The following is a 13,430-nucleotide window of genomic DNA, read 5'->3' as shown; positions in this document are numbered from 1 at the left end:
TTGGGGTTTGGTTTGTTCTTACTATTCTAGTTTCTTGAGGTAGAATTTTTCAGTGGTTTATTTGAAAGTTTTCTAGTTTTTTTGATCCAGGCATTTATTGCTAAAAATATACTTTTTTTTTTATACTTTAAGTTCTAGGGTACATGTGCACAATGTGCAGGTTTGTTACACATGTATACATGTGCCATGTTGGTGTGCTGCGCCCATTAACTCGTCATTTACATTAGGTATATCTCCTAATGCTATCCCTCCCCCCTCTCCCTACCCAACAACAGGCCCCAGTGTGTGATGTCCCCCTTCCTGTGTCCGAGTGTTCTCATTGTTCAATTCCCACCTATGAGTGAGAACATGTGATGTTTGGTGTTTTGTCCTTGCGACAGTTTGCTGAAAAAATGATGAGTTCATGTCCTTTGTAGGGACACGGATGAAGCTAAAAACATATTTCTTAATAACTGCTTTTGCTGCGTCCCCTGTTTTGGTATACTGTGTTTCTAGTTACATTTGTTTCAAGGAATTCTTAAATTTCATTCTTAATTTCTTTCTTCACTCACTGTAACTCAAGGGCATGTTGTTTAATTTCCATATGTCTGTATAGTTTTGAATGTTCCTCTTGTTATGAATGTCTAGTTTTATTCCATTGTGGTAAGATAAGATACCTGATAGAATTTCAATTTTTAAAAATTTCTTGAGACTTGTTTTGTAGCCTAACATACGGTCTATCTTGGATAATGTTTCATGTGCTGATGAAAAGAATGTGTATTCTGGAGCTGTTAGGTGAGATGTTCTGTATATGTTTGTTATTTATGTCCATTTGGTCTATGGTGGAGTTTAAGTCTGATGTTTCTTTGTTGATTTTCTGTCTAGATGATTTGTCCAATGCTGAGAGTGGGATACGGAAGTGCCCAACTCTTATTGTAATGGGGTCTATCTCCCTCTTTAGATCTAGTAATATTCGCTTTATATATCTAGGTGCTCTGGTGTTTGAGTGCATACATATTTACAATTATACACATATTACAATTATATTTCTTGCTGAATTGAACCCTTTATTATTACATAATACTCTTGTTTGTCAATTTTTATGGTTTTTAACTTGAACTCTGTTTTGTCTGATACAAGTATAGCTATCCCTGCTCACTTTGGGCTTCCATTTGCATAGGATATCTTTTTCCATCCCTTTATTATCAGTCTATGTGTTTCTATACCGGTAAAGTGAGTTTCTTTTAGATAAAATATAGTTGGGTCTTATTTTTTAATCCACTCAGTAAGTCTATATCCTTCATGGGGTATTTAATCTATTAACATTCAAAGTTATTATTGGTAGGTGAGGAGTTACTTCCAACGTTTTATTGTTTTCTGGTTGTTTTGTATATGTTTTATTCCTTTCTTCCTGTTTACTTTTGAAGTTGGGTAGTTTTCTGTAGTGATAAGGTTTCATTCCTTTCTCTTTCTCCTTTATGTATTGACTCTAACAGTGACTTTTAAAGTTTTGCATGTTTTCATGATGGTGGTTATCATCTTTTTACTTCCAGATGTAAGACTCCCTTGGGCATTTCTTGTAATGTTGGTCTAGTGGTGATGAATTATCTTGGTTTTTGTTTATCTATGACAGATTTTATGTCTTCTTCATTTGTAAAGGATAGCTGTGCTGGCTATAATATTATTAGCTGAAAGATTTTTTTCTTTCAGAACTTTGAATGTATCATCCCATTCTCTTCTAGCCTAAGGTTTTCCACTGGGAAATCAGCTGTTAGTCTAATGGGGATTTCATTATAAGTGTGTTACTTTTCTTTTGCTATTTTAAAAAATCTTTGTCTTTTGATTTTTCACAATTTGCCTATAATGTCTGGGTTGAATGTATTTGGGGTTCTTTGATCTTCCTGGAACTAGATGTCTAGCTCTCTCTCAAGAGTTAGGAAGTTTTATGCTATTTTATTAAATATGTTTTCCTCATATTTTCTCTACACTTTTCCTTCTGGAATGCCCATAATATGAATATTTGATCAAATTAATGGTGTCCCATAAATCCTGTAGGCTTTTTTCATTCTTTTTTATCCTTTTTTGCCTGTCTGTGTTATTTCAAAAGACTTGTCTTCAAGTTCAGAAATTATTTCTTCTGCTTGTTCTTGTCTGTAAAGCCATTGATTGTATTTTTTCATTTCATCCATTGAACTGTTTAGCTTTTAGGGCTTCTGTTTGGTTATTTTTATGATATCTGTATCTTTACTGAATTTCTCTTTCACCTGATTTCATTGACTTGCCTATCTGTATTACCTTACATCTCACTGAGTTTCCTTAAGATTATTCTTTTTTCTGTCACATCATATGTTTATGATTGGGTTCTATTACTGGATAATTATTATTTCCCTTTGTAGGTGACATGTTTTCTTGCATTTTCATGGTTGCTGTGTTTCTAAATTGATTTCTATGCATCTGGTGAAAAAGTCACCTTTTCCAATTTTATGGAGTAGGTTTACTTGTATGAATTAATTTGTATGAACGGGTCTTGGATGTCAGTTCATTGGGGGTATACCGGCCTTGGTTCTACATGGATGCAGTAAGTGTAGTCTCCATGTAGTTTATTCAGCTGTGATCCACACTAGTAACATTTGCAAGTTACTCAGTGGCCTAGGTTAAGGAAGTTTGTAGTGATGGTGGTGCAGCCTTGCCAGGGGTGGGCTCACTGGGCTGTTTCTCAGGGTAAGGGTGTGTGCAGGCATACAGTGGGTCAGAAAACTTGGAGTATGGCTTTATGCCGCTGGCCATGGTGCCATCACTCTAGCCAGGAGCATGGGGATGCAGTTGCTCAACCAGGGCATGACTTCCAGATGTGCTTTGCAGGACAGTTTCTCAGGCCCAGGATGCAGGCACACAGCTGTTTGCCTGGCCTGGAAGCATGCACTCCAGGAGTGGCCTGAAGGGCTGTTTCCCATAACTGGTATGTGGGTACACAGCTGCTCATCTGGCCTGGGGGCAGTATGCTGGGGGAAACTCATGGGCCAAATATATAGGTGCATAGCTGCTAAGCTGGACTGAAGGTATCTTTGCCAGGGCTGGCCAAGAGGGGTGTTTCTCAGGCCTGGGATACAGTCAAATGACTTCTCAGCTGTCCTAGATGTGTGTCTGCTGGGGGTAGTCCATAGAGCTATTCTAGCTCAGGATGTGGGCACACTGCTGCTCAGCTGGCCTGGGTGGTGCCTGCCAGGGGAAGCCCTGGGGACTGCTTCTATGAGCCAGGATGTGGACACGAGGCTGCTCAGCTGGCGTAAGGGCATGTCTTCTGGGAGTAGCCCATGGAGCTCTTTCTTAGGTCCAGGACATGGGCATTCATGGCTGATTGGCTGGTCTGGAGGTGCATCTGCTGGGAATGGATACAGGAGTATTTCTCAGGCTCATCCAAGGTTGCACAGCTGCTTAGTTGGCCTGGGAGTGTTTCTGTGGGCGGTGGCCTAAAGGGCTGTTCCTCAAGCTGGGACATAGGTATGTGGCTGCTTAGTTGGCCTGAGTAAGCTCCCAGGGTTGCTTCTCAGCCCTGAGACTTGGGCATACACAGTTGCTTGTCTCTCAGGTATGAGACACAGGTGCAAGGCCCACTTGGTGGTGTGCCTGCTGGGGGCAGCCTGTAGGACTGTTTCTCAGGCCCTTATTAAAAGCAGAGGGCTACTGGGCACGCCAGGAGCATGTCTGTGGTTGATGGGGCCCGCAAGGCTGTTTCTCAGGTCCTGAGCATGGGCTCATAGTCACTTTGTTGACCTGCGGGTGTATCAGCTGCTCAGAGGCTTAGGGGCCTCTCCCACTTGGGAGAGGGCATGTAGTGGTTTGGCTGTCTTAAGAGTGAATTTACCCTGGATGGGACTGCAGATTATTCCTCTGTCTGGAAGTGTGGTGGTGGGGGTTGATTTCCCTACTCTGCATTACTTGAGTTACAGCCAGTCCTGGGACCAACCTCCACACAGCTGGGATTGTGGCTTTAACCCACCCATGTGGGCTTGGTGTACTGAAGATAAAGCTCCAGTGCTGGAGAGGCACAGTGACTACTGGCCCCCAGAGGAGGGCACACTCAAGAGATGACTCTGTTCTCAAGATGGTGCTGTGTTGCTGCAGCTTAAGTCTCTGGGGGTGGGAAGTCTTCACCTTGTACTCCTAGTCCAGGACATGCAGCTGTGTGAATCCTTGGCAATACTCCAAACTGGCCTGAGGGCTTGCAAAGACTGTGAGATTCTCTTGTTGTAAAGACTTTGTGTTTGTGATGGCAGTGGGGCTGGTGGGGATCTTCTGCCTACCTTCACCCTGCAATGAGAAGTCCCTCCTGTCTCTGGGCCAATTCAATCCAGATGGGACAGAAGGGGCTGCACAGGCTGAGTGCTTCCGTACTATGGCAACTTTCAGTCACCACAGATGTGTCTCCACTCCTTTGCTGCACTCCAGGACTATCCCTTTGATACTCTAATCAAATCTTAGATGTGTATTTCTTGCCTCGGTTCTTTCTTGTAGGGGAGATGAGCACCAGACATCTCTAGTCACCCATCTTGCTTGATTTAGCATAATTCGTAAGGGCCCCAGGATTTTCAGAATAGTCAATGATTGTTGGCTTCAACTTAAAGTCACCAGCTTCATTAGCCCCTAACAAGAGAATTGGCCTGTGCTTTGAAGATTTGAAACCATGCATTGACTTCTCCTCTCTAAATATAAAAGTCCTAGATGGCATCTTCTTCCAATTAAACGCTATCTTGTCTACATTGAAAATGTGTTTAGTTTGGCCACATTCATCAGTTATCTCACCTAGATCTTCTGGATAACTTGCTGCTGCTTCTGCATCGGCACTGGCTGTTTACTTTGCACTTCTATGTGATAGAGATGGCTTCTTTCCTTAAACCTCATGAACAAACCTTTTAGCGTCAAGCTTTTCTTCTGCAGCTTCCTTACCTCTCCCAGGCTTCACTGAATCAAAGAGAGTGAGGGCCTTGTCCTGGATTACGCTTTGGCTTAAGGGAATGCTGTGGCTGGTTTGATCCTTTATCCAGACCACTACAACATTCTCCATATTAGCAATCAGACTGTTTTGCTTTCTCAACATTTGTATGTTCACTGGAGTAGCAGTCTTAATTTTCTTCAAGAAGTTTTTTGGCTTTTCTGTTTTGTTTTGTTTTTGTTTTTGTTTTACATTCACAACTTGGCTGAAGTGGTGCAAGAAGTCTAGCCTTCCTCACAATCATTTCTAGCTTTTGGTTTAAAGTGAGAGACATGTGACTCTTCCCTTCACTAGGACACTCAGAGACCATCATAGGCTTATTAAATGGCCTACTTTCAATATTGTTGTGTCTCAGGGAATAGGGAGGCCCAAGGAGAAGGAGAGAGATGGGGGAATGGCTAGTCAGTGGAGCAGTCACAACAAACATGTCATTGATTAGGCTTGTCATCTTAATATGGACATGGTTCGTGTTGCCCCAAAACAATTACAATAGTAACATCAAAGATCACTGATCACAGATCATAACAGATATGATAATAAAAAGTTTGGAATATTGCAAGAATTATTAAAATGTGACAAGAGACACAAAGTGAGAACACGCTGTTGGAAAAATGAAACCAGGAGACTTGCTCAATGTAGGGTTGCTACAAACCTTCAGTTTACAAAAAGTAATATCTGAGGGGCAATAAAATAAAGCACAATAAAACAAGATATACCTGCATATACACACACATATGTATATATAAACTATATATGTGTATATATACATATATATGCTAAAGGATATATACATATATGTTTACATATATATACACACACATGCTTATATGTATATTAAACGATATATATGACTACTGATGTTATTAATTTGGGTCAGTGCTAAAGAATATATCTATATATAGATATGTATATATAGATATATATACACACATTTAAATATGCACATATGTAGACATGTATATAGATATGTGTATCTATATACATATGTAGACATATGTATATAGATATATGTATATCTATATACACACAAATACATATTTATATATCTATATATATTACATATATAGCTAAAAGATATATCTGTATATATACACACACACACATACATGTGTGTTATATGTGTGTGTGTGTAGATAGATCCTTTAGCACTGACCCAAATTAATAATGTCAGTAGTTTTCAATGACACCACCATTGAAAGGTGAGTTATAACAAATATATATCAAATTAGTGAAAGACTACTGATGTCATTTTATCCGGGCCAGTGCTAACGATTAAAAATGTACACTTCAGGTCAAGTGACTTCAGAGACATACTTTTCTGGCTGAAATTATGTACAATTGCTCTACATTTATAAACTGGCTGAACTCTGAAAATGTATATGTCAATGCGTATATCATTTTTTCCTAGAAGAAAACCTTATATTATGTAAAGGTGCTCTTGGGCCTTAAAAAACAAACTAATGAATCACAATTTAAGTGCAGTTCTTTATTACTTCATTTGTGAGTGAATTTTACCAATCTTAATATATGCCTCTCTTCTTTCTCTCCGTATTTTGAAATCTCACCCATCATTGATGACTCTACCACACATTACTCTTTTTAATTCAATGAGGTAATAGCTAAAGGATTAAAAATGAACATAGCAAGACTCCACATGTTATCCTAGACTTAATTTTCTGATACAAATTAGTAATAATTATTCTTCAATTTATAATCTAGTTCCCCTGAAAAATGGACATTAATCAGTTATTTATTTGAAACACGGTATTTAATTTTTCTCTGGAAATGAGGTTTTAGATGTTTGTAATGAAATTTTTCAGCCTGTGAAAAAAACTTAATGAATCAAGTTTATATACATTTCTTTACTCCTAAACCTAATCCCCAAGTTACTGTTTCTGGCAAAATTTACATAAAATCAACTTTAGTTTGTAAACACCCACCTTGCTCGCCCTTGTAATTTTCTGCCTTCTCACGTTCAAATACCACCAGTAACTCTTCACCAATCATGGATGTCTTTCCTGCCCCTCAGATAGGGTTAAGTAACTACAGACCCAAGGCAGGGCCTCCATACAATCTGATGGCTCATGACTGTAAACCCAGCAGTTTGGGAGGCTGAGGCGGGTAGATCACGAGGGCAGGAGTTCAAGACCAGCCTGGCCAATATAGTGAAAACCTGCCCCTACCAAAAATACAAAAAATTTGTCTGGCATGGTAGCACATGACTGCAGTTCCAGCTACTCAGGAGGCTGAGGCAGGAAAATCGCTTGAACCCAGGAGAAGGAGGTTACAGTGAGCCGAGATCACGCCGCTGCATGCCAGCTTGGGAAACAGCGAGACTTCATCTCAAAAAATAATAATAATAATAGAAATACGTTTTAATTTGCCCATGCCTCCAATGTCTTATAAAATAAATTCTTTTAAAAATTTATTTATTGGCTTAAAAATCAATACTACATACAAAACTCACATGCTATTGCTTAATGAGCAGCTAAGAATTCTCACCTAGATGTTTCCTTAATCAGCCACTGATTAAACACAATCCTTTTATTCCTTCTGTAAAATCTCATTCATTTTGCAAGGTTTCTTGAGCATTACACTATAATTAACTTGAATCAGGTTTTCCATATTACTTACAACTTTATGATTTATTTCCAGGAGAGGTTTTCACATGATTGGGAAAACCCTCCACCACCTCCTTCCTTTCACTGATCATGCTAGTCTCTCCTGCCCATAAGACACAGTGAAGTACCCGCACACCTGAGGAAAGCGGCATCCAATGAGGTGGTGGGTTTGGGTTGGGTCTAGGCACCAACCTCACATGTGGACAGAGCTCTCGAGTGTGTGGGACAAGTCCACGTTCCATTAGCTCCGTTCTTTTTTTCCCAGGGCTTCACTACTCCTTATTGGCTGCTATCTCCTCCATGTTGCAAATAGGATTCTCTCCTTTCTTGGAACACTGTGGTAGGGTCTCAAACTCAGGAAACCTGAATCCCTTAAAAAATTGCCTACCAGAAATTGAGGGTGACAAAGACACTAACAGGAAGAAGCAGCTCTCCTACGAACTGACCTCCTTATACAACTCCATCAAAAAAAGGTGCAAAGTTATCTACAAATGCTACAATGAGAAGAATTGGAAACCCTGTTAAAAAACACTCTGTATGGCCATGCAGGCTCCTGAGAGTAAATTCCACAAATGTCCATCTGTCTCCGTGTTTTGTGTTTCCATTTTTTGCATGGGTTTGTTTGTGTAAATGTGTTGACAAAAGTGTGTATGGATGAAGATGGATGGATATATTTGTGTATGTGCTTCGTGTGTGTATAGCTCTATGCACTCTTATGCATACGTGTGTCTTCATGTGTTTATAACTCACCTTTCACTGATAGGTGACACCAGGGCTGCTCCTTTAAATTCACTTGTGTGTGGGCTAGAGGATGATAAAAGAATACAGTCAGATAGGAGATGCAATTCTAAATTTACTTTTTTGGAAAATTAGCTTTTATTACTCTAGACAGAAACCAATGAATTCCTGTCAGAAATCTGAGTCCCATAAAAAAACTGCTTAGTAGGAACTAAGGGTGGCAAATACATCACAGGGAGAAGCAAATCTCCTATGACCTGCTCCTTTTTATAGAACTCCACCAAAGAAGGATGCAAAGTTACTAACAAATGCTACAATGAGACGAATTGGAAACTCTGTTAAAAAAAAAAAAAAATCTCTATGGCCATGCAGGCTCCTGAGAGTAAATTCCACAAATGTCCACCAGTCTCCTTTCTCTTTGGTCTATGTTTCCATCATGTGCATGGATTAGTTTGTGTAAGTGTGTTGAAGAGACGTGTGGATGGATGGATGAATGGATGGATGGATGGGGTATACTTGCTCATGTGCCTGTGTGTGTATAGTTCTATGCACACTTATGCTGACAGGTGACTTTAACTATTTATTACTCACCTTTCTTTCGCAGGTGCCTCCTTGGTTGCTCCTTTAAATTCACTTGTCTGTGGACTAGTGGATGATAAGAGAAAACAGTCAGAGAGGAGACATAATTCTGAATTTATATTTTGGAAAAATTACCTTTCATTACTCTAGACAGAAACCAATTAATTTCTGACTATTCATGTGTATAGCACTACTGGAACCTGGAATGTCTTTTCCTCTTTATTAGAAATGAGGATTTATATGGCGACAACCAAAATCTTAGGCGAGGGAAAATAGTAATGCTTCCCGATTTAAGTAAACCTCTTTATTATGACCTCAGTCCCAATGTGTGACAGCTTTGTGGTGGCAGTTATTTCAAACTCAACTCCAATTTGTAGGTAGTCAGCCCTCTTATTCCATTCACTGTCCTGCTTAAAAGGCCCTCCATTAGCTCCTTATGTTCACCCAGCATGGTGGTTTCTCATGTCCCACAAAAAGGGTCAGGTAACTAGAGGTCTGACACAGGGGCACAATCCAATAGGATGGTGATTTAAGGTTTGGAGCACCAGCCTCTGTGGTGGCAGGGTTCTGGAGGGTGGAGAACACCTCTAAGGCTCATACCTCTGTTGCTTTCTGCTGAAGGCTTCACAGTTCCCCAAGTACTCCTACCTCCTCCTCACTCCAAACAGGATTCTCTCTTCCCTGGGCCTACTCTGGTATGTCTGGTACACAAAAAATCTGCTTTTCCAAAGCATTTGCCCGCTACTTACTAAGGGTGACAAGACAGTAACAGATGGAAGCCTCTATCTATAGTCAGTTTCTTTTTTTCTAAACAATGTAAAAATGTGGAAGTTATCTATACATGATACAGTGAGATGATAAAGAACCTGTGTGAAAGAAACACTGTATTATCATGAACACATCTGAGAGTTAATCCCACTAATCTCGGTCTCTTTCTCTGTCACTGTTTTGTGTGTGTGTGTACATCTTTTTTTTTTTCTTTTTTTCTTTTTTGCAACAGTTTCGCTCCTGCTGCCCAGGGTGGAATGCAGCGGCATGTTCTCAGCTCACTGCAAACTCCACTTCCCCAGGTTCAATCGATTCTCCTGCCTCAGCCTCCTGAGTAGCTGGGATTAGAGGCACCTGCCACCACACCTGGCTAGTTCTTGTAGTTTTAGTAGAGACAGGGTTTCACGATGTTTGCCAGCCTGGTCTCAAACACCCGACCTCAGGGTATCTGCCTGCTTCAGCCTCCCAAAGTGCTCAGATTACAGGTGTGAACCATTGCACCTGGTCATGTGTACATCTTTTATAACTCACCTGTCATTGGGGCTGAGCCAATGATGACTCCCACCAGGTCAGTCGGATCGGGACTAAAGGACAAATATGGTCAGAGTCAGACACAATGCGTAATTCTAATGTTTTGCAACAAATAGCTACAGTTAGTCTATGTGTCATTCCCCAGTTACACTTTTATTATTCGCATGTATGTATATCACTAAATTGACCTGGGATGGCATTTGTCTTTTTATTAGAAATGAGGTTTCATATGCCAACAGTGAGCATTTTAGGCTGTGACCATAGCGATGCATGCAGATTAAGTAAGGGTATCTACACCTCAAGGTGTAACAGCATTTTTGGAGAGCATTTAATTCTAGTTCAAATTTAGTTCCTGAGTCTCCCTTCTTATAATCCCATTTGAGTTCCTCATTCTCTATCACCTCCAATCACCTCCTCACTTTTCACCCATCCTAGTTTTCTTTGCTGCCCAAGAGTTGCGGCCAAGTAGCTGGAGGCCTCAAGCAAGGGCTCCATCCCATGTGAGAGTGGGTATGGGCAAAGGCAGTCAGCCTCGCATAACGGTAGAGCTCTGGAGGGGGTGAAATAATTCCAGGGTTATTAGCTCTGTTCTTTGTTTTGGCTGGGATTTCTCTGATCTTTGTCCACTCCTATCTCCTTCTCCCTGCAAGCAGGATTCGCTTCTCCCTTGGTTCATGCTACTAGGAAAGTCTCATTCTCACAGAAAGGTAATGTGACAAACACTAACATAAAAAGTCTCCCTCTATGAGTTCCTCCCCATTTTCCTACCTCCATCCAAAAAACAAAACAATATTGCATACAAAGCTCATTCTGAGAGGACTCTAGAAATAGTTTCAAGGGAACTCCTTGTTCCCATGGATGCCTGTCACACTCAATAGCCCTACTCAGTCTCTCTTGTGTGTATGAATGCATGTATGTATGTGTTTGTATATGCATAGATACATGTATAACTGTATTCCTTGATATCACATGGTGCATTGGCCAGCCTACTAGAAGGTACTCTCAATTCACACACAGGGCCATGCCAAAGAAGTTAACATGTACATACTAAGACAACATGTAACTTCCTAGACTTAAGGTTTTCAGTTCAAAATAATTCCAACTGCTTTTGTTTTGGTTTTTTGTTTTTGTTTTTTGTTGTTGTTTTTGGTTTTTTTGAGACAGAGTCTCACTCAGTCACCCAAGCTGGAGTGCAGTGGCATGATCTCGGCTCACTGCAACATCTGCCTCCCGGGTTCAAGCAATTCTCCTGCCTCAGCCTCCCGAGTAGCAGGGACTACAGGTGCCCGCCACCACACCCGGCTAATTTTGTATTTTTAGTAGAGATGGGGTTTCACCATGTTGGCCAGGCTGGCCTTGAACTACTGATCTCGTTATCCACCCGCCCTGGCCTCCCAAAGTGCTAGGACTACAGGCCTGAGCCACCGCACCCGACCTTCCAACTACTTTTCAACCTGTAAATTGCCTTACCCTTACAGAAGTCATGTGTGTATTTGGTTCTTTGGAATCTACCATGCCATTTACCCTACACATCATACTTTATATGATTGCAGCACATCTATCTAAGACTCACTGACTCAAGAGTTCACCAAAACTCTACCACTGGAGCTGGCCAATGCACGACAGACAGCCTTTTGTGGGTGAATTTCTTTTAAATTCAACTCCACTGTGTAGGCATTCCTCCTCCTAATCCCATCTATGGCCCACTTCCTGGATCTCTCCATCACGTCTTTCCTTTCACCCATCATGCTAGTCTTTCCTGTCCATGGGACACAGGCAAGTAGCTGTGGGCCTAAGGAAGGGCTGCATCCAATGAGGTGGTGTGCTTGTGTTTGTGTTTTAGCACCAACCTCATATGTTGACAGAGCTCTGGAGTGTGAGGGACAAGTCCATGTTCCATTAGCTCTGTTCTTTTCTGCCCAGGGCTTCACTGCTCCTTGTCAGCTGCTATCTCCTCCGTGTTGCAAACAGGATTTTCTCCTCCTTTCTGTCAATCTGGTGGGCTCTCAAACTCAGGAAATCTGAGTCCTTTAAGAAGCTGCTTACTAGGAACTAACAGTGACAAATACACTAACATACGAAGCAGCAGCTCTCCTATGACCTGCTCCTTTTTATAACACTCCGTTAGAAAAGGAAGCAATGTTACCTACAAAGGCTACGAGGAGAAGAATTGGAAATCCTGTTAAAAACCACTCTCTATGGCCACGCAGGCTTCCCAGAATAAACTCCACAAATGTCCGGCCATCTGTCTCCTTGTTGTATGTTTCCACTGTATGCATGGATTTGTTAGTGGATGTGTTTGAGAGAAGTGTGCATGGATAGATGCATGGATGGATGGATGGATATATTTGTTTATGTGCCTGTGTGTGTGAATACTTCTATGCTCAGTTATAATTCGATAAATAAAGACACACATATGCATAACTCACCTTTCATTTATACGTGCCTCTGGGTTCACTCCTGATAATTCATTTGTGGGTGGACTAGAGGATGACAAAAGAATACAGTCAGACAGGAGACACAATTCAAAATTTACTTTTCTGGTAAAACTAACTTTCATTACTCTGCACATAAACCAGTTAAGTTCTGACTATTCATGTGTATAGCACTATTTGGTTCTAAAATGTCATTTTTTTATTAAAAAGGAGGATTTATATGATGGCAACCAACATCTTAGGCTGGGGAAAATAGTAATGCTTTCAGATTTAAATAAACCTCTTTATTATGACCTCAGTCCCAATGCGTGACAGCCTTTGTGGTGGCAGTTATTTCAAACTAAACTTTTGCGTGGAGGTAGTCAGCCCTCTTATTCCACTAAATGTGCTGCCTCGAAAGCCCTCCATTACTTCTTCACTTGATTGTCTCTCTTGGTCCACAAGTACGGTAAAGTAATTGCAGGTCTGAGTCAAGGACACAATCCAATATGATGGTATTTGGGGTTTTGAGTACCACCCTGTATTGTGGCAGAGTTCTGCAGGGTCGAAAACATTTCTAGGGTTGTTAGCTTTTTTCTCTTCTCCTGAGGTCTTCACTACTCTCCATCCCTGCTGTGCTTTCCTGTTTCCAAAGAGGATTCTCTGCTGTCCTCAGCCATTATAGTAAGGTCTCACATACAGGCAGTCTGAAAATTATTTTTTATTTTTACTCAAGAGTATCAAACAGACTAGTAAGAAAAATCATTCTTCTTTTTATGTGGCCATCTTTTATCTAAATTCATTCAA

General features: G+C 40.8%; 1 pseudogene; it reads right to left on the bottom strand.

Moving 5' to 3' along the window:
- LOC129524655 (phosphatidylinositol 3,4,5-trisphosphate 3-phosphatase TPTE2-like) overlaps positions 1-12,781 on the bottom strand; it is a 41,085-nt pseudogene extending 28,304 nt beyond the window's left edge.
- Positions 12,782-13,430: the final 649 nt, after the last annotated feature.

Source organism: Gorilla gorilla, chromosome 13 (assembly GCF_029281585.2).
Source record: "Gorilla gorilla gorilla isolate KB3781 chromosome 13, NHGRI_mGorGor1-v2.1_pri, whole genome shotgun sequence".
Classification (NCBI taxonomy): Eukaryota; Metazoa; Chordata; class Mammalia; order Primates; family Hominidae; genus Gorilla; species Gorilla gorilla.
This window is presented reverse-complemented; position numbering and strand designations above follow the sequence as displayed.